At 35.7% G+C, this 19,578-nt stretch overlaps 1 non-coding gene across 1 annotated transcript; it reads left to right on the forward strand.

Annotated features, from left to right (window-relative positions):
* The first annotated feature begins 17,187 nt into the window (after window positions 1-17,187).
* On the forward strand, window positions 17,188-17,294 carry LOC139865098 (small nucleolar RNA R71). Its single transcript, XR_011764625.1, has one exon. It is a non-coding gene; the product is annotated as a small nucleolar RNA R71 (small nucleolar RNA).
* Window positions 17,295-19,578: the final 2,284 nt, after the last annotated feature.

The following is a 19,578-nucleotide window of genomic DNA, read 5'->3' on the forward strand; positions in this document are numbered from 1 at the left end:
CGTGTGTTCAGGAATCGTTGGGTATTCTACTGGCGGATGCATCGGGAATACTATGAAGGCATCAACAAATTGTAGTGGATCATAATAAGGTACGTGTTGATCAGGTTGATGTTGTTGTTCCTGTTGTGGTTCTTGTTCGGGTTCTGGCTCAGATTGCGGCTCATATTCTGGTTCAGGTTCTGGTTGTGGTTGTCTAGATTATGATGATGCACCTCCAGTTTCAGTATATTTCTGCAAAACACATTAAACACAAAATTTGTGCATCCAAATATGCATTAGTGTTAGCAAAATAACAACTTAAAACAATCATAATGACATGTTTAATTAAAATTAAACTTATACACATTTTCACAATTTTTACAATTCTACACTTTTTCAAATAAGCATATATGAAAATGTATACTAAGTTCATAAGCATTTAACTCAAATAACATGTCAAAATAGTCATTACTAGCAATTAAACAAGTCTCAAATGACAATTATATCAAATTAATCAAGTTTAATCAAGTTCATGAATTTTAGACCTAAAAAGTCCACTTTATTTTTCAAAAATCATGTTTAGGATCAAAGTTTGGATCATTTAGCTACCTAAAATGTTACACTACTTAATTTAGCAATAATTCATGACAAAATTCGGCCATAACCTGTTTATATCAAAAAGCCCCAAATTGCTCAAGAACACGAACCCTAGATTTCTAAAATTTTTGAAGTTTTTGGCTTCAAATCATGTTAAATAGCATCAATCTAGGTTATACATGCATAATATACTAACAATTTAACTCTAATTACACTAGAAATGAACAAAATTAAATTAGGTAAAATATTGGTAATTATCACAAGAACTAGAAAATTTTAGAATTTAGGGGTGTAATTTTTACCTTTTTGTTGAAGAATCCGAACGTAGGCATGATTAGAGCAAGAAATTTGACGAATTACGGTAAAAATTTGCGAATTTTAGAGATGATTTGGGAGTATTTTTGGGTGTTTGTGTGTGTGGTGGTGTGAAGAACACAGCTCGCTGAGCTTTTTGATCCTGGCCTGATTTCCAGCACCATGTGATCGCATGGCTTTGAAGGCCAAATCCCATGCGATCGCATGGGATCCGGGTACAGTAACTTTTTGCCTTTTTTTATATAAAAATAAAACATATAATTAATTAAAAAATTAAAATTTAGTTTATTTTTAGGAGGAGGGCGTTTCGGATCATTGTCCTAGTCCGTCCCTCAACAAAATTTTAAAATTTTGTCATTTTTAAACGCGGTTGTTTTAAAAGCAAAGATTTTTGGATTTTTTTAATGTTTTTGGCTTACTTTAATTCAATAAGATTAAAAATAATGATAATAAAAGTTCTCGTCCCTCCCTTGGGTAGAGCAATTTCGGTTTAACGACCTAGTTTTCAACTCACGACGAATTTTAAAAATCATATTTTTAATTTAACGAAATAAAGTAAATTTTTGTTTTTAAATTCACACCAAACTTAAATTTAAAATGCATAAAATTAAAAATTCATATTATTAATATTTTTATACATACAAACTTTATATTAAAAATATAAAATTTTCAAATATTTACAAACTTAAATATATTGATTTTAAAAAGTTTACAATATTATTTTAATATTAATTTTAAAAACAAAGTAAAAATAAAATTAAAAATCTTTTTGGTCTTTTATCCCACTTTAATCAATCAAATATTATCAAAAATATACGCCTCTCTTTTCGGTAAAGTAATTTCGGCTATATTACCTAGTTTTACTCCTGACGAATTTTTGAAATATTTTGGTTTGATTGATTAAAGATATTTATACCTTAAGAATAAACGGTAAATTTTGCAGTGATGTAAAAATTTTTTGTATGATATCAATAATTTTGGTCGCAAAACCTAATTTTATTGAATACCAATTTAATACTTTATAGCGAACAATTTATCGTTTATTATCAAAAGGTTAAAAGCAATAAAATAAAAATAAGAACTATACATACTTACCTGTGAAATAGAATTCTCAGTGACCTGCTTTAGCCCACTCATAAGATAGTCGGACTAATTGGTTTTCCATAGCTACATAGGCGCAACCTCTAGCATTCAACAATTTTTCTTCGAAACATATGAACGGTCCTTCTCTACATAAAGTAACGAACTCGGTATTGGAATATGTCTGATTCGTTGAGCATTTTCCTTCGTGTGATCATTTTCCGCATTTGTGACATCTTTCAAGGTGTCGTGCTCTTCTTTTCACTGCGGATTTTGATTTTCCTTTACCAAAATGTAACTTATTATTTTCGTTCCTGGATTCTTTTCTTACTCCGTCCAATTTGCCTCTGATTAATGATACCAATTCACTTGGAAGGGTGTCATTATTACGTTTAGTGATCAAAGCGTGTAGCATTAGACCATGGTTTAGTTCACAGGAAGTCTTCATCTCGTAAAACCTAAAAAAATAAAAATTCAGAATGGGGGGAGAAGACTAGTTCTTTAGGGTCTGCTAGGGAAAGACCATTCGGATTCCATTCTCGAGAACTACACGAAAACAGAATATCTAACTCTAACAGAAATATATATTACCCTAAAAAGATTCGAACATTCCCACACTTAGTTAGCTGTGGTGTCGAAATTGTGATTAACTTCATCTTCAACTTCCATTGGATTATCTATGTAATGTTAAACTCTGTGACCATTAACCTTAAATTCAATCCCATTTGAATTTATTAATTCTACCGTTCCGTATGGGAAAACTCTTTTGACTATGAATGGTCCAGACCATCTTGATTTCAATTTTCCAGGAAATAGCTTGAATCGTGAATTGAAAAGAAGAACTCTGTCTCCTTCTTTAAATTCTTTTGAACTTCTGATTCTTTTATCATGCCATTTCTTCGTTCTTTCTTTATAGATTAACGAATTTTCATATGCTTCATGTCTTAATTCTTCTAATTCATTTAGTTGACTTAACCGTAGACGTTCAGCTTCATGTAAATCAAGATTACATGTCTTCAAAGCCCAAAATGCTTTGTGTTCAATTTCTACTGGAAGATGACATGCTTTTCCTTAAACGAGTCTAAAAGGTGTGGTTCCAATTGGAGTTTTGTAGGCTGTTCTAAAAGCCCAGAGTGCATCCTCCAATTTCATGGACCATTCCTTCGGATTTGATCCTACGGTTTTCTCTAGAATACATTTTAATGCTCGGTTGGTATTTTCAACTTGTCCACTTGTTTGTGGATGATATGCAGTGGAGATTTTATGAGTTACTCCATATCTTTTGAGAACTTTTTCAAGTTGATTATTACAAAAATGAGTTCCCCGATCACTTATTAAAGCTTTCGGTGTTCCGAACCTTGCAAAAAGATGTTTTAAAAAGTTGACTACAACTCGTGCATCGTTAGTTGGGAGAGCTTGTGCTTTCGCCCATTTAGATACATAATCAATGGCAACGAGAATGTAGAGGTTATTATGAGATTTTGGAAATGGATCCATAAAGTCAATACCCCAAATGTCAAATACTTCACATACTTGAATGACATTTTGTGGCATTTCATCACGTTGACTTATTTTTCCAGCCCTTTGACAAGCATCACAGGATTTGCAAAGAAGGTGTGCGTCTTTGAAAATTGTAGGCCAATAGAATCCACCATCGTAAACTTTTTTTGCTGTGAGCTGAGGCCCATAATGTAACATCCCGCCTTTTTCCGTCAAATTTTCCGTTTACCTATTTTAAACTCCGTTATATGTTTATAACATCTCCCGTTAATACGCGTTTTAAATTATCTTGTTTAGGTAATTTAACGCACCCGATTGGAAGTAGAGGGACTTGTTTTGCCAACATGCCAAAATGGTGACTAGCACTTGACTAGTCAACCATCTTCCACCTCTTTCCTCATTTTCTTTTTTTTTCTTTTCTTTCAACACTTTCATATTTTTCTCTAATTCATCAAAAAGCAATTCATCATCCATATTCAATCGATCAAGCTTCGGGCCAAACAAATTACATATTTGAACTCCTCGTGATCTCCTCTTCGATTCCATACCGGCTTCATCAAATTTGGGTAACTTTCTAAAATCACTAATTTTATGTGTTCTTGAGTTTTTGAGTTAAAAAGGTTGTTAATTAGTGTCTATGGCTCAAGTCTAGTATGATTATGTGTTTTGTATGCTTGTTCTTGCTATTTTGGTGTAACTAGCTCATATTGAAAGAATGCTTGTTTAATCTTGAGTTTTAGGTGTACATATGTTGGTTGATGATGAAAGTTCATGTTTTAATTGTGTTCCTAACATCACTAGCTTCAAATTGGTATGTAGGTTGACATGGATTAGTTTCATAAGCAAGATTGTTGATTTTATGATTTTGGGTTAGGGTTTGATAAAAGTAAATTGAATATTTGATGCATTAAATGCTTAGCAATGTTAATTGTTAGTGTCTAGTTGTGTTGTATGCTTGATTATCTTCAAAACGGCGTATTACACATGTGCATTAATTTACCGAATCATAATATGGCATTTATGAACTTGGAGTAATAAATGATGAGCATTAATGGTGATTTTGATATAAGTTGTTTGGTTTTGATTGAGTAAATGCGTTTAGTTATTCTCCTTGTCAAATTACCTTTCTCATGATATATGATATGCGTTTTAAGTGTTTTCGGTGCATGAAATATGTTAAAATGAGTTTTGGTTCGTTACTTAAGTTATTTTTCTGCAATCAGCAATTCCCCAGGTTATGCGCGCCGCGCGTGCACCTGCGCACCGCGCAAATCAGAAAAACCAAATAAATGGTTCCCTTGGTAGAGTTCTGACCTGGTATTGCACATGGGTGCGCGCCGCGCAACCCATTGCGCACCGCGCAAATGGCCCAGGCCAACTTTCTTGTCTTTAAACGCTCCCAAAATGTTTCCCGCTTAACCGTAACTCCGATTAACATGAAACTTGACTATTATGCTCATATATGACTTCTCATCATGAGAAAATTGTCGGACACCCGACCCGACCCCGTTGACTTTGACTTTGACCAAGTTTGACTTTTAGTCAAACTTAACCAAACGATTATACAATCGTTCTAACATGCTTAACTACTTGTGTCGTGCATGAAACTTGACAAATTGATCCACGTGCTATATTAATCGAGTCGTAACGAGCCATAGGACTAATTGAACATCTTTGACCCTTCGTGACTATCGTTATTGATACAACCTATTTGTTTAGGTCAAGACTAGCATTGTTTCTTGCACATTTACTTGTCGAAGTACTTTGTGGTTCGTGCATACAAGGTGAGATCATAGTCCCACTTTTACTCTTTTTGAACTTACTTTTGGGATGAGAAAACATAAACGTTCTTTTAAACTACGTGAACACAAGTACAGGAAAAACAAACATTCTACATACGAGTTTGAACACAAATCCTCAATTCGATTATCATTAGTTACATCAGATGGTGTAAGCGAGAACTTATGTTATATGGCCATATGGGTTTGACAAACCCTCACTTCGGACGGTTCGCTACCGTCTACGGGTGAAATATATTTTCGAGAAACAGTGTATGTTCTAACACTATTATTACGGGGTTCAACGGATGGAATGTTAAGCTTTGATAATTGAGTGCTCGTGAATATTAACTTTTAGAATGTACTATGACTTTATCAATATTGCAACTCTTGTGGTTCAGCTTGCTTTTACTCATTTACTTATTTAAACCTATGATTTCACCAACGTTTTCGTTGACAGATTCTCTATGTTTTTCTCAGGTCCTTGAACTTAGGTGATACATGCTTCCGCACATGCTTTTTGATACTTGCATTGGATGTCGAGTATACTTGCATACGTGGAGCGTCTTTTTGGCTATTTTAAACTATGTCGCACGTGTTTCATATGAACAATAACTTTTGTTATGTACTTGTCTTGGGAATTACTTTTGTAAACATTGAAACATCCTTTTATGAAATGAATGCGACATATTTTCGGTCAAACTTTGTTATAAATACTTATAACCATGTAATGGGACCATACGTAGACGACGCCGTCACTTGACGATTTGTCGGGGTCGCTACAAGTGGTATCAGAGCTTTGGTTGTAGGGATTTAGAGTTCATTGGTGTCAACCCCGAGTCTTAGGGTACATTGGTGAGTCTAGACTACAACCGGCATATAGACTTGACATAGGAATTACTTGACTATTTGTGCATTTATACTCGAACTCTCTTACTCATATCTACTCTTATTCTATCTTACTCTTGCGTTGTATAATTTAATTGACACGCCACCTTGACTATATGTGGTGATGTCGAATGCACATATGAATTAGGGTAATATAATTCCCGGAAATTATATTACGGTGACTCATATGAACATACCGACATTATGACATAAAGAATTTAAGGCGAGTCAAGGATAATTTCCTCTTTATCTTTATTCCATATCACGGTTAGTATTATTTAGAATACTAACCAACGGTATTCTTGTGTTTTGAAGGAACAATGGCTCGTCGACGCGCCCCTCCCGAAACTCCCGAACAAGCTTTGCAACGCATGATAGCCACCGCCGTGGATGCGGCCATGGCCGGTCACTCATCCAACAACAACAATAATAACAACAACAATAACCAAGGAGCCGGTAACTCTAGCGAAGGGTGCTCCTACAAAGCTTTCATGGGGTGCAAACCTCACACTTATGATGGAACCGGGGGACCGGTTGTGCTTACTCGTTGGTTTGAACAAACCGAGGCCGTCTTTAGCATAAGCGGTTGTCGGGATCAAGACAAGGTCAAATACTCCACCCACACTTTCTCCGGAATTGCTCTAACATGGTGGAACACCTATGTTCAATCGGTGGGTACCGATGAAGCTCATGCCCTCTCTTGGGCCGATCTAAGGGAAAAGATGATTGTTGAATATTTTCCGCGCTAAGAAACCCGAAAGCTTGAGGAAGAACTAAGAGCTTTGAAAGCGGTCGGAAACGATCTTAAAGCTTATAATCAACGCTTCGCTGAACTATCCTTGATGTGTCCTAATCTTGTTAACCCCGAATCTCAAAGGATTGAGCTCTACATGCTCGGTCTTCCAAAAAGCATCAAACAAGGGGTGATGTCATCCAAACCCACTACTCATCAAGCCGCTATGAACATGGCTCGCCAACTAATTGAAACGGTTGACGAAATCGTAGTGCCGGCTCCTAAGGCCGAGGACAAGTCGGGTGGCAACAAAAGGAAATGGGAAGCCACTCCATCAACCAACTACTACAACACCTTCACCAAAAAGCCTTTCAACAACGACGGCAAGAAGGGTTATGTCGGAAACTTACCTTTTTGCAACAAATGCCACAAGCATCATCACGGCGAATGTAACAAGCTAGTTTGTCACCGTTGCCAAGGTGTTGGTCATAGGGCCAACAATTGCACAAGCGCCGCCCCCGTTGCTCGAAAGGGGCCCAATCCTCCAAAAACGGTCACTTGTTACGAATGTGGCCAAACGGGCCATTATAAGAACGAATGCCCGAAAAAGAAAGCCAACCCCAATAACCGAGGCCGAGCCTTTAACATCAACACCGAGGAAGCCCGAGATGACAATGAACTAGTCACGGGTACGTTTCTTCTCAACAACACTTATGTTACTTGCTTATTCGATTCGGGTGCCGATAAATGTTTTGTGTCTAAGACTTTGGCTCCTACTCTTTGCACTCCACCACACCCTTTAGATACTACTTATTCCATCGAAGTGGCCGACGGAAAACTTTTAAGTGCCGACACATACTACCGGGGGTGTACTTTGAACATTTTGGGTAATGAATTTGAAATTGACTTAATACCCATGGAACTAGGAAGTTTTGATGTAATAATCGGTATGAATTGGATGGTCAAAAATAAATCTCACATTCTTTGCGATCTTCACGCAATCCGAATTCCTATCGAGAACGGTGAACCATTGATTGTCTATGGCGACAAAAATTGCACCGGACTCAATCTCGTTTCGTGCCTTAAAGTTCAAAAGCTACTCCGTAAGGGTTGTTTCGCGATTCTTGCTCACGTTAAGAAAGTCGAGGCTGACGAAAAGCGCATCGATGATGTGCCAATTGTTAGTGACTTTTCCGATGTATTTCCCGACGAATTACCGGGTCTTCCACCTCATCGACCGGTTGAATTTCAAATCAATCTTATTCCGGGAGCCGCACCCGTAGCGCGTGCACCATATAGACTCGCTCCACCCGAATTGCAAGAATTGCAAAGTCAACTCCAAGAACTACTTGACCGTGGTTTTATCCAACCTAGCCATTCACCATGGGGCGCTCCGATTTTGTTCGTCAAGAAGAAAGACGGATCCCTACGAATGTGCATTGATTATCGTGAACTAAACAAATTTACGGTTAAGAACCGATATCCTCTTCCTCGCATCGATGACCTCTTTGATCAACTACAAGGGTCTTGTGTATATTCAAAAATCGATCTCCGTTCGGGTTATCATCAACTAAGGGTTAAGGGGGAAGATGTCTCCAAAACCGCTTTCCGGACTCGTTACGGTAGTTACGAATTCCTTGTCATGCCTTTTGGTCTCACTAACGCACCGGCGGTGTTCATGGATCTCATGAACCGCGTTTGCAAACCTTACCTCGACAAATTCGTTATCGTGTTCATTGACGATATTTTGGTCTATTCTAAAAGCGAAGAGGAACACAAAGAACATCTCCGACTCGTGCTTGAACTCTTGAGGAAAGAACAACTCTATGCCAAGTTCTCCAAGTGTGAATTTTGGTTGAAGGAAGTTCAATTCCTCGGTCACGTTGTAAGTGATCAAGGCATTAAAGTCGATCCCGCAAAAATCGAAGCCATTAGTAAATGGGAGACTCCTACTACTCCTACTCAAATTCGTCAATTCTTGGGTCTCGCCGGATACTATCGTAAATTCATCAAGGATTTCTCCCTAATCGCTCGTCCTTTAACCGCGTTAACTCACAAGGAACGAAAATTCGTTTGGACATCCGAACAAGAAACCGCTTTCCAAATCTTGAAAACTAAACTAACCACCGCTCCTATCTTGTCACTTCCCGAAGGCAATGATGATTTTGTTGTATATTGTGATGCCTCGAAAAACGGTTATGGGTGTGTACTAATGCAACGAAAGAAAGTCATTGCTTATGCCTCTCGACAACTCAAGGTTCACGAACGAAACTACACGACACATGATCTTGAACTCGGTGCCGTCATCTTTGCACTTAAGCTATGGAGACATCATCTTCTTGGTACCAAGAGTACTATTTTTACCGATCACAAAAGTCTCCAACATATCTTCGATCAAAAGCAACTAAACATGAGACAACGAAGGTGGATTGAGACCTTGAACGATTACAATTGTGAACTTCGTTACCACCCCGGAAAGGCTAATGTAGTGGCCGATGCCTTAAGCAGAAAGGAAAGAGCGGTGCCTCTCCGTGTCCGAGCTTTAAATATCACCATCCACTCCAACCTTAATAGCCAAATTCGGGTAGCTCAAGATGAGGCTCTTAAAGACAACCACATTGGACGTGAACTTTTAAACATCCTCGTCTCTCGATTCGAAGTTAGGGAGAACGGACTTCGATATTACGCCGGAAGAATTTGGGTGCCTAGATATGGCGATTTACGAGACCTCATCCTAGACGAAGCCCACAAATCACGGTACTCGATTCACCCCGGCGCCAATAAGATGTACCACGACCTTAAAGAACGATATTGGTGGCCGAACATCAAAAAGGAAGTTGCTAGATACGTCGCCAAATGTTTGACTTGCGCTAAAGTCAAAGCCGAACACCAAAGACCGTCCGGGTTACTTCAATAACCCGAGATTCCGCAATGGAAGTGGGAAAGGATCACGATGGATTTTATCACCAAACTACCAAAAACGTCGGGCGGTTATGATACAATTTGGGTCATTGTTGACCGCCTCACCAAATCCGCGCACTTTCTTGCCATGAAAGAAACCGACAAAATGGAGAAACTTGCACGACTTTACATTAAAGAGATTGTAGCCCGACACGGTGTACCTATATCGATAATCTCCGACCGAGATGGCCGTTTCGTTTCTAGATTTTGGCGTACTTTACAAGAAGCGTTGGGAACGCGTTTAGATATGAGCACCGCATATCATCCCCAAACCGATGGGCAAAGTGAACGTACAATACAAACCTTAGAGGATATGTTACGAGCCTGCGTTGTTGATTTTGGAAAAGCTTGGGACAAGCACTTACCTCTCGCCGAGTTCTCTTATAACAATAGTTATCACGCGAGTATTAAGGCCGCACCTTTTGAAGCGTTATATGGTCAAAAATGTCGCTCTCCTCTTTGTTGGGCCGAAGTGGGTGACGTGCAAATTTCCGGGCCCGAACTCATTCACGAAACCACCGAGAAGATTCTTCAAATCCGAGATAGGCTTCGGACGGCCCGAAGTCGCCAAAAATGCTATACCGACAAAAGACGCAAAGACCTCGAATTTCAAGTCGGTGACCGCGTCATGTTAAACGAGACTGGAAGATGACATGCTTTTCCTTAAACGAGTCTAAAAGGTGTGGTTCCAATTGGAGTTTTGTAGGCTGTTCTAAAAGCCCAGAGTGCATCCTCCAATTTCATGGACCATTCCTTCGGATTTGATCCTACGGTTTTCTCTAGAATACATTTTAATGCTCGGTTGGTATTTTCAACTTGTCCACTTGTTTGTGGATGATATGCAGTGGAGATTTTATGAGTTACTCCATATCTTTTGAGAACTTTTTCAAGTTGATTATTACAAAAATGAGTTCCCCGATCACTTATTAAAGCTTTCGGTGTTCCGAACCTTGCAAAAAGATGTTTTAAAAAGTTGACTACAACTCGTGCATCGTTAGTTGGGAGAGCTTGTGCTTTCGCCCATTTAGATACATAATCAATGGCAACGAGAATGTAGAGGTTATTATGAGATTTTGGAAATGGATCCATAAAGTCAATACCCCAAATGTCAAATACTTCACATACTTGAATGACATTTTGTGGCATTTCATCACGTTGACTTATTTTTCCAGCCCTTTGACAAGCATCACAGGATTTGCAAAGAAGGTGTGCGTCTTTGAAAATTGTAGGCCAATAGAATCCACCATCGTAAACTTTTTTTGCTGTGAGCTGAGGCCCATAATGTAACATCCCGCCTTTTTCCGTCAACTTTTCCGTTTACCTATTTTAAACTCCGTTATATGTTTATAACATCTCCCGTTAATACGCGTTTTAAATTATCTTGTTTAGGTAATTTAACGCACCCGATTGGAAGTAGAGGGACTTGTTTTGCCAACATGCCAAAATGGTGACTAGCACTTGACTAGTCAACCATCTTCCACCTCTTTCCTCATTTTCTTTTTTTTTCTTTTCTTTCAACACTTTCATATTTTTCTCTAATTCATCAAAAAGCAATTCATCATCCATATTCAATCGATCAAGCTTCGGGCCAAACAAATTACATATTTGAACTCCTCGTGATCTCCTCTTCGATTCCATACCGGCTTCATCAAATTTGGGTAACTTTCTAAAATCACTAATTTTATGTGTTCTTGAGTTTTTGAGTTAAAAAGGTTGTTAATTAGTGTCTATGGCTCAAGTCTAGTTTGATTATGTGTTTTGTATGCTTGTTCTTGCTATTTTGGTGTAACTAGCTCATATTGAAAGAATGCTTGTTTAATCTTGAGTTTTAGGTGTACATATGTTGGTTGATGATGAAAGTTCATGTTTTAATTGTGTTCCTAACATCACTAGCTTCAAATTGGTATGTAGGTTGACATGGATTAGTTTCATAAGCAAGATTGTTGATTTTATGATTTTGGGTTAGGGTTTGATAAAAGTAAATTGAATATTTGATGCATTAAATGCTTAGCAATGTTAATTGTTAGTGTCTAGTTGTGTTGTATGCTTGATTATCTTCAAAACGGCGTATTACACATGTGCATTAATTTACCGAATCATAATATGGCATTTATGAACTTGGAGTAATAAATGATGAGCATTAATGGTGATTTTGATATAAGTTGTTTGGTTTTGATTGAGTAAATGCGTTTAGTTATTCTCCTTGTCAAATTACCTTTCTCATGATATATGATATGCGTTTTAAGTGTTTTCGGTGCATGAAATATGTTAAAATGAGTTTTGGTTCGTTACTTAAGTTATTTTTCTGCAATCAGCAATTCCCCAGGTTATGCGCGCCGCGCGTGCACCTGCGCACCGCGCAAATCAGAAAAACCAAATAAATGGTTCCCTTGGTCGAGTTCTGACCTGGTATTGCACATGGGTGCGCGCCGCGCAACCCATTGCGCACCGCGCAAATGGCCCAGGCCAACTTTCTTGTCTTTAAACGCTCCCAAAATGTTTCCCGCTTAACCGTAACTCCGATTAACATGAAACTTGACTATTATGCTCGTATATGACTTCTCATCATGAGAAAATTGTCGGACACCCGACCCGACCCCGTTGACTTTGACTTTGACCAAGTTTGACTTTTAGTCAAACTTAACCAAACGATTATACAATCGTTCTAACATGCTTAACTACTTGTGTCGTGCATGAAACTTGACAAATTGATCCACGTGCTATATTAATCGAGTCGTAACGAGCCATAGGACTAATTGAACATCTTTGACCCTTCGTGACTATCGTTATTGATACAACCTATTTGTTTAGGTCAAGACTAGCATTGTTTCTTGCACGTTTACTTGTCGAAGTACTTTGTGGTTCGTGCATACAAGGTGAGATCATAGTCCCACTTTTACTCTTTTTGAACTTACTTTTGGGATGAGAAAACATAAACGTTCTTTTAAACTACGTGAACACAAGTACAGGAAAAACAAACATTCTACATACGAGTTTGAACACAAATCCTCAATTCGATTATCATTAGTTACATCAGATGGTGTAAGCGAGAACTTATGTTATATGGCCATATGGGTTTGACAAACCCTCACTTCGGACGGTTCGCTACCGTCTACGGGTGAAATATATTTTCGGGAAACAGTGTATGTTCTAACACTATTATTACGGGTTTCAACGGACGGAATGTTAAGCTTTGATAATTGAGTGCTCGTGAATATTAACTTTTAGAATGTACTATGACTTTATCAATATTGCAACTCTTGTGGTTCAGCTTGCTTTTACTCATTTACTTATTTAAACCTATGATTTCACCAACGTTTTCGTTGACAGATTCTCTATGTTTTTCTCAGGTCCTTGAACTTAGGTGATACATGCTTCCGCACATGCTTTTTGATACTTGCATTGGATGTCGAGTATACTTGCATACGTGGAGCGTCTTTTTGGCTATTTTAAACTATGTCGCACGTGTTTCATATGAACAATAACTTTTGTTATATACTTGTCTTGGGAATTACTTTTGTAAACATTGAAACATCCTTTTATGAAATGAATGCGACATATTTTCGGTCAAACTTTGTTATAAATACTTATAACCATGTAATGGGACCATACGTAGACGACGCCGTCACTTGACGATTTGTCGGGGTCGCTACACATAATGCCCTCCTGTTGGTCCTGTGTGACAATGGTTTAAGATTTGACTAGCTTCATCTTCGAATACACATCGGCGTATTATTCCATCGGGACAACTTTTAAACAAATGTGGATCTTCCCAGAAATAGTGCTTTATATCACTAAAGAATTTCTTTCGTTTTTGGTACGACAACCCTTTTTCAAGAAATCCACATACTAAGTAGTTTGCATAGTCTGCAAACCTTGGAATTTCATTATAATCTATCTTCAATAGATATTCATCAGGAAAGTTGTCTTGTATGGACGATTCATTTAGAACTTCTAATTCAGGATTTTCAAGACGAGAAAGATGATCAGCGGCGAGATTTTATGCTCCCTTTTTATCTCGGATTTCAATATCGAACTCATGTAAGAGTAAGATCTAACGGATTAATCTTGTTTTGGCATCTTGTTTCGAAAATAGGTATCTAAGAGCAGAATGGTTGGTATAGACCACCGTTTTAGCTAGAACGAGATATGAACGAAATTTGTCAAAAGCAAAGACAATAGCAAGGAGTTCTTTTCCAGTAGTTGTGTAATTCGTTTGTGCTCCTTGTAACGTCTTACTAGCATAATAAATAGGTTGAAATCGTTTTTCAATCCTTTGTCCTAAAACGGCTCCCATTGCAAAATCACTTGCATCGCACATAAGTTCAAACGGTAGATTCCAATTTGGAGTTATCATGATTGGTGCATTGGTGAGTTTCTCTTTAAGAATATTAAAAGATTTGATGCATTCATCTGAAAAGATGAATGGAGCATCCTTTTCTAGGATTTTATTCATAGGAGTGGCAATTTTAGAAAAATCTTTTATAAAACGTCGGTAAAAACCAGCATGCCCTAGAAAACTCCTAACTCCTCTAACATTGGTGGGATGTGGAAGTTTAGCAATTACATCTACTTTAGCTCTATCCACTTCAATTCCTTTCTTTGAAATTTTATAACCAAGAACGATGCCTTCTTTAACCATGAAATGGCATTTCTCCCAATTAAGTACTAGATTTGATTGTTCGCATCTAATAAGCATTCGTTCAAGATTAACTAGACATGATTCAAATGTATCACCGAAGACTGAAAAGTCATCCATGAATACTTCCATGCATTCTTCTATCATGTCGTGAAAAATCGCCATCATGCACCTTTGAAAGGTTGCAGGGGCGTTGCAAAGTCCAAATGGCATGCGTTTATAAGCAAAAGTACCATAAGGGCACGTGAACGTGGTTTTCTCTTGGTCCTCGGGTGCTATTGGAATTTGAAAATATCCGGAAAAACCATCAATAAAACAATAGTAACTATTTCCGGCTAATCTTTCCAACATTTGATCAATGAAAGGTAAGGGAAAGTGATCTTTTCTGGTGGCGTCATTTAATTTTCTATAATCAATACAAACACGCCATCCTGTTACAGTCCTAGTAGGAATAAGCTCATTTTTCTCATTTGTGATGACAGTCATGCCACCCTTCTTAGGCACGCATTGAACTGGGCTTACCCATGGACTATCAGAGATTGGATAAATTAAACCTGCATCTAGCAGTTTAATAATTTCTTTCTTAAAAACATCTTGCATATTAGGATTTAGTCTTCGTTGACGTTGTACATACGTTTTATGACCTTCTTCCATAAGGATTTTATGTGTGCAATACGAAGGACTTATTCCTTTTATATCATGAATTTTCCATGCAATAGCTGGTTTATGAGCTTTTAGCACAGAAATGAGTTGAGATTATTCATTTTTCGTAAGAGAAGACGATATTATTACAGGTAATTCAGATTCACCATGTAAATATGCATATTCCAAATGGTTCGGAAGTGGCTTTAACTCTAATGTCGGTGGTTCTTCTATCGATGATTTTTATCGATATCTGTCTTCTTCTTTTAGCATTTGAATTTCTTCTGTTGTTGGTTCATATCCATTAGCCATAAGTGTAGCTAACATTTCGATTTCATCAATTGGTTCAGTTCCTTCTCCTAAAGAACATTCTCCTGTTCCTTGTAATTCTGGAAATTCTTCTAACAATTCCGAATGTGAATCTATAGTTTGAATATAATAACATGTATCATCTGCAGATTACGGTTGTTGCATGGCTCTATCAACAGAAAAGGTAACACTCTCGTCCTCTATACTTAGGGTCAATTTCTTACCAAACACGTCTATTATTGCTTTAGCTGTGTTTAAGAATGGTCTTCCTAATATGAGAGGAACTCGAGAATCTTCTTCCATGTCCAGAATAACAAAATCTACTGGAAATACTAAAGTACCAACTTTAACTAGCATGTTCTCCATTATCCCTCTAGGATATTTTGATGATCGATCAGCTAGTTGTATGCTTATTCGTGTTGGTTTCAATTCTCTAAGGTCTAGTTTAGCGTATAGTAGCACCTAAGTCTGCCAATGCTTCTATTGAACTAAGACTACCCAGAAAACATGGAATCGTGAAACTTCCTGGATCAGATAATTTTATTGGTATCTTATTCAACAGTACTGCAGAACAATTAGCATTCATTGTAACAGCCGAGAGTTCTTCTATTTTCTTTCTATTTGTGATTAGATCTTTCAAAAATTTAGCATATCTAGGCATTCCTGAAATCACATCAATGAAAGGAAGATTGACATTTATCTGTTTAAACATATCCAAAAATTTGGATTGCTCGGCTTCAAGTCTCTCTTTTCTCATTTTACTCGGGTAAGGAAGTGGTGGTTGGTATGATTTTACATAAGTTTTAGCCTTAACTATGTTATCTTCATTAACCTTTTCAACTACCGGTTCTGTTTCCTTATCTTGCTCAGATTGTGGTTCTTGTGGAGTAGGAATAGAGTCATCAAAAATTACAGGCATTTCAGGTGGTTTAAGTGTAATACCACTTCTTGTGGTAATGGCTTTAGCTGTTTCATTCCTGGGGTTAGCATTTGTATCACTAGGTAGACTTCCCGGTTTCCTTTCACCTATTAACCTTGCTAGGTTGCTTACTTCTTGTTCCAGATTTTGAATAGAAGCTTGTTGATTTCTAAATGCTTGAGCATTTTGTTCATTAGTTTGTTTCTGAGATGTGAAAAACTGCGTTTGAGATTCAACTAGCTTCGACATCATATCTTCTAAATTTGGCTTTTTATCATCGGTTTGTGGTGGTTTATTTTGAAAAATAGGTCTTTGCTGGTTGTAAGTATTATTGGATACTTGTTGATTACTAGGACCTTGTTGGTTGTTTTATGGAACATTTCGATGATAGTTCTGGTTTTAATTATAAAATGGTCTTAGCGGTTGATAATTATTCTGATAATTATTTCCAAGCCTTTGGTTCATGTATGAAACATTCTCTCTTTGTTCCATTGTTAGTTCAATACTGAGACAATCTTTTGTTAAATGTGGTCCTCCACACTGCTCACAACTAATTCGTATTGAGTGAATATCTTTAGTCATCTTTTCCATTCGTCTCTTGACAGCATCTATCTTTGCGGAAATGGAATCTAAGTCATGGCTAGAATCGGCTCTAGCTGCTTTAGATGATCTAACGATATCTTTTTCTTGGTGCCACTCATGTGAGTGGGAAGCAGTGTTATCAATAATTTTGTAAGCATCAGTTGCGGTTTTCTTCATAATGGAACCACCAGCTGCTATATCGATGTCTTTCCTTGTAGTGATGTTGCATCCTTGGTAGAATATTTGTACTATTTGACAAGTGTCTAAACCATGTTGCGGACATCCTCTTAATAACTTTCCAAATCTTGTCCATGCTTCATATAGAGTTTCATTTGGCTTTTGTGTGAACGTAACAATTTCTCCTTGAAGTCTCACGGCTTTAGATGCCGGAAAGAATTGTTTAAGAAATTTTTCAACTAAGACGTCCCATGTATCAATCGCCCCTTCAGGTAATGATTCTAACCAATCTTTGGCTTCTCCCTTTAAAGTCCAGGGAAATAACATGCGATATATCTGTTCATCCACCACTTCTCTTATTTTAAATAGAGTTGTGACGACTCGGAAATTTCCGACCAAATTTAAACTTAACCTTTATATGTTTCTGACACGATAAGCAGAATTTGTAATGTTGAATCTCAAAAAGTTTAGAACTACATTCATGTAATCAATTACCCTTTGACCGTGTTCGACGATTCACGAACAATTATGTGTATATAGATATGTATATATAATATATAATATTAACTGAAAACATTAACAAAGTATTAGATATATGATACTTTACATAAACATATTTGTTTCGATATATTTATCGACAGAATTAAGAGATAATATCAAATGATTGAATTATCAGATACATTATGATATGATTACGGGCCTATGTTATGAGGTCCACTGTGATTTAAGAAATCTATTTTTTTTACAACTCATTACTTAACCAGTATGATAAAGATAACGATATTTATATTTTATTTTATTAAATATATATATATATATATATATATATATATATATATATATATATATATATATATATATATATATATATATATATATATATATATATATATATATATATATATAACAATTTAAATTAATATTATATATATTTTTATACGCGTATTATACTTACATAGTTTTATACTTTTCCTATACTTTAACTTTACCTTTACTTTACTTTTACTTTACTTTAACTTTAATAATTTATACTTTAATAATTCATACTTTAATAATTCACTTTAATAATTCATACTTTAATAATTCACTTTAATAATTCATACTTTAATAATTCACTTTAATAATTCATACTTTAATAATTCACTTTAATAATTCATATTTTAATAATTCACTTTAATAATTCATACTTTAATAATTCACTTTAATAATTCATACTTTAATAATTCACTTTAATAATTCATACTTTAATAATTCACTTTAATAATTCAAAAATCTATTATAAATACAATTCAATAGGTTTCATTATTTCATAGAAACTTGAAAATATATTTCTCTAAACTCTCTCAATCGAATTACATATATATACATATATATATATATATATACATATATATATATATATATATATATATATATATATATATATATATATACTTAGTATTATTTCAAGATATTATTAGTGTACATAAAATACTACGACGGAGTTATATTCAGACGATTTCAAAATAAGTTTTCAAATGGGATAGAGCTAAGGAAATTATGGGTTATAGCTATGAAGGTTATGGGTATTGATCGAGGGTATTGCTCGTGAGGTCAACCTAACGTTTATCATTTTCGTTGCGTCTACGTACTTTTCTGTAATATTGAATCACAATATTGATACGTGAGCATTCATATCTTATCTTTTATATATTAATAGTGTATCCCTGACTAGTGCTCGAGTATATATGATTATGCATGTTTGTATGCTTAGTTTCGTCGTTAAATAGTTTATGATAAATCACGAATTTGATACATATGCTACTGAGATAAGTTATATGATATGCATGTCGTTGAAAATCTGAAGAAAAAAATTAATAACTTTTCATTTAGAAATCGTGTGGTTTCGATGAACGGATTAAAAGATATGGTCAACTGAATTATCATTAATTTTAATATTATTATTAAAACGATTATTATAACTGTTATCAGTTGATGTTATTACTAAAAATTAATATTTTTATTGAAACTATCATTTTATTATTTTTATCATTATTATTATTATCAATATTATTTTATCAAATAAATATGCGTACAAAGATATTTTTACCACACGTAATGTAATTACATTAATAATACATACCACTATATTTTTATGATATTAAGTGAATTTTATAAATTTTATTATTTGAGATATATAAAAGTATATTTTTATCATATATGAATTTTAATATAAATTTTTATTTATTAATAAATGACTTGTATTATTTAGTATAATAAGATCTGATAAATATATTAAAATATATAAAACTACTATATATAAGTTATATAATAAACATGTATAGATTTTGGAAGTCATTTTGGGTCAAGTTGACTTTTGTTGACTTTTACATGTCGGTCTCGAGCATTAGGATTGTGATACACTACGACTTGACCTAAATTGTTAGACAGATATTGACCAACATATAAATATATATACTTAATATAGGTTCGTGAATCC

This window comes from Rutidosis leptorrhynchoides, chromosome 8, assembly GCF_046630445.1.
Source record: "Rutidosis leptorrhynchoides isolate AG116_Rl617_1_P2 chromosome 8, CSIRO_AGI_Rlap_v1, whole genome shotgun sequence".
Lineage (NCBI taxonomy): Eukaryota > Viridiplantae > Streptophyta > Magnoliopsida > Asterales > Asteraceae > Rutidosis > Rutidosis leptorrhynchoides.